This window comes from Oxyura jamaicensis, chromosome 1, assembly GCF_011077185.1.
Source record: "Oxyura jamaicensis isolate SHBP4307 breed ruddy duck chromosome 1, BPBGC_Ojam_1.0, whole genome shotgun sequence".
NCBI classification, from domain to species: domain Eukaryota; kingdom Metazoa; phylum Chordata; class Aves; order Anseriformes; family Anatidae; genus Oxyura; species Oxyura jamaicensis.
In genome coordinates this window covers 169,971,780-169,975,084 of record NC_048893.1, presented here as the reverse complement: position 1 = coordinate 169,975,084, position 3,305 = coordinate 169,971,780, and the positions used below count along the sequence as shown (strand labels likewise).

General features: G+C 35.9%; 1 long non-coding RNA gene across 1 annotated transcript in view; it reads right to left on the bottom strand.

Moving 5' to 3' along the window:
- Positions 1-2,826, bottom strand: part of LOC118157271 — a 15,925-nt gene extending 13,099 nt beyond the window's left edge. Inside the window, exon 1 of the long non-coding RNA XR_004746599.1 lies at positions 2,698-2,826. This is a non-coding gene — a long non-coding RNA (uncharacterized LOC118157271). The remainder of the gene's footprint in view (positions 1-2,697) is intronic.
- Between the last annotated feature and the right edge of the window lie 479 nt (positions 2,827-3,305).

The window sequence follows — 3,305 nt, the reverse complement described above, 5'->3', positions numbered from 1 at the left end:
AAAAAAAAACTTATATTTAGGTTTTGGATTTTTGTTTTTTTCTGAGGGTTTAATCTTCTCCCAGGGACCATGGACACTTAACACAGGGTTTCAAACACACATCTCTGAACCAGAGTAGACATGACAGTGTTTGAACTTTGAAAAGTAAAATCTCATGTCTGAAAAGTAACCTCATATAAGCTATTCTGAGTGACATCTCACTAGTTGGATGAAATGACCTCCAGAAGTCTCCTACCTCAACATATTATGGTATGCAAAGCTGATTATTCTCAAACAACAACAACAACAACAACAAAACTTATCTGTATCCAAGTTGAGGTAAAATGTGATCAGATGAAATAATTCATCACACATTCTCATTCTCTATCAATGTAGTATAGTCACTACTCCTAGCCTCAAAGAGAACACCACTTCTAAGCCTACGATGTAAAACAGAGCAATGAGAGACTTTATATGTCCATTACTCAGTTGATCTGTTGAATGTTTAATGTAATTATTAACAATCTTAAGAGAAAAAAAAACAAACATGATTTCTCATGTCTATGAAGGAATGAATTGGAGAAGACAGACTGAATCTCATGCCAAGGTTAAACCCTTTATTTTCAGTGACACCAATTATTTTGAGTGCAAATACTTTAATTATCTCAACCAGGTAATTAATAAATTGAATTCAAAAAAATCAGGCACCACTGTGAAACTGTCCAGCATTCACATACTTTTCTCCTTAAAGATATAAACCATGAAACCTTTTAAGAAGTGTTTTTTTTTTTTTTTTTTTTTTTTTTTTTTTTCAGATTATTTTTCACAGCAAAAAGCTTGAGGATTCACTCTCTCTCTGTTTACTATCATCTAATTTAGTGCCAAAAGTCATATGTTGACAAGAGGAAAAATTAAGCTCCCTAGTTCTTAGCAAAAGAGTATTATAAAAGTAAACTAGCCTACTTGGCAGCTCTTTGGATCTACTTTTTATAAGAGCTACATCAGTAATGTGTTCCTTGCTCCTGACATTGTATGTTCAACATTTCCCCCACAAGAGCAGACCTGTACACAACTACTGTTGTACTCCAGGATACCTGCTTTTGCAATACTTAATAAGAATTTTGCAATACTTAATAAGAATTTATTTAATAAGCAGATTTTAAAGCAGATCTTAAAGTAAAAGGGCAAACCTGGCTAAATCATGGTTCCCTGTGAATATAATTTGCTTATTTTATGGAGTTGTCTGTAGCTAATTTTATGGAGTTGATGTCTGGAATACAGAAGTTCTTGATTCCAAGCAGCAGAAAAGTAAATTGGGAAAAAGTGCTCCTCTGCCTAGGACGATTACTGAGGTTTTATGTATGAGCATAAGCTCAAAATGTTGAAAATGTCCTGCAATATATCTAACCAATTAGGCAATGCAGAACATGCAAATGGAAAATCTTTCCTGACACATAAGGTGATTTGGTGAAGTCTCATGACAGGAAATGAGGTTGCCTTTATATATTAACTTGTATAACTACAAAGGTTTCAGATGCCATAAAACTATATAGGGCTTTTAAAGTTCAGCCTCCATAACTACGTTGACAGCCTAAGGCAGAGAATTCCACAGGTTCACTTTGCCTGCGTAAAAACTGAATTATTCTCTTTATTGGTTCTAATTTATTGGTATTAAGATGCAATACCCTAAATAGCTCTAACCAGGTTTAAACTGGAGTTTGAAATTTACTACAAAGCCCAAAGGCAATAGGACTACCTAGTTACTATACAGGGATAAGAGATTGTATCAACACTTCAGACCACATATAACCAGTACCTCTGAAGTCATCTGTGAATGCAAAGAGGAGAACAGTAGACAGGGATTTACTGGGTTCTGCTGGGATAAGTAAATCCATTTGATCCTATTCCCAGCTCTCTTGTTAATTTGTTAATCTTTGATATTTTTTTCCTTTTCTTTCCCTTTTTCTTTTTATTCTTTTTCTTTCTTCCTTTCCTTTTTCTTTTACACTTTTTTTTTCTTTCACCTTTCCCTTTCCCTTCACCCTTTCACTTTTTTCCCTTTTCTTTTACTATCTTTTTCTTCCCCTTCCCATTCCCCTTTACATTTCCTTCTCCTCCTTCATGTTCACTTTTCCCCTTACCTTCACCTTCATCTTATTCTTCTTGACTTTTATTTTGCCTTTTTTTTCCTGTGGTGATACAATATGGTCATTATATATACATATATATATGTATATTGTGGAGGCTGACACTACAATATATGGCTTACAGTAGCTTAAAACAATCAATCTCAAACACAGACACAGGAACAATCTCCAAATTATATTAGGTATATTTTGTCTTAAACTAACTGCTTGTAAGATATTGTCAGAAAAACAATGTGTTTTTCACTTGACAGCAGACTTTTAACAATTGGTAAAGCTACAGGGCATGGCCTAAAGTCAGTGAACTGGCCAGGACATAAGGAAGAAAATAAAATAAAATAAAATAAAATAAAATAAAATAAAATAAAATAAAATAAAATAAAATAAAAAATAGGAATCCTGTACTTGGAGAGAGGTAAGAATAGTCGAAGGCAAACTGATCTGAATGACAGCCTTGTGTTGGAACTTTCATTTATATATAAAGACAAGTATCAAAACTCCTGTTGGGACAAAAAAAAAAAAAAAAGGACAGAAAGTTACCGTTTTATTAGGTCTTAAAATAACGCAGAATCACCTAGGTTGGAAGAGACCTCCAAGATCACCCAGACCAACCTCTCACCTAACACTAGCAAGTCCTCCACTAAACCATGTCACTAAGCTCTACATCTAAACCTCTTTTAAAGACCTCCAGGGATGGTGACTCCACCTCACTACAGCCTTCTTTAAGGTCCCAATAGAGAGTGATAAGGTCACCCCTGTGCCTCCTCTTCTCCAGGCTGAACTGTCCCAGCTCCCTCAGCCAATCCTCATAAGTCTTGTTCTCCAGACCCCTCACCAGCTTCATAGCCCTTCTCTAGACTTGCTCGAGCACCTTGATGTCCTTCCTGTAGTGAGGGGCCCAAAACTGAACACAGTACGGCCTCACCAGAGCTGAGTACAGGGAGACAATCACTTCCCTAGCCCTGCTGGCCACACTGTTTTTGATACAAACCAGGATGCTGTTGGCCTTCTTGGCCACCTGAGCACACTGCTGGCTCATATTCAGCTGACTAAAGACAGCTTGAAACAAGATGCAGTGTAAGAGACCCTTTACTTACAGTATAATACTGTGTTTTGACTCTTAGTGGGACACTGTGATTTGTTTTTGTTAATAAAATAAGAAAATGGATTGGTTTCAGAAGG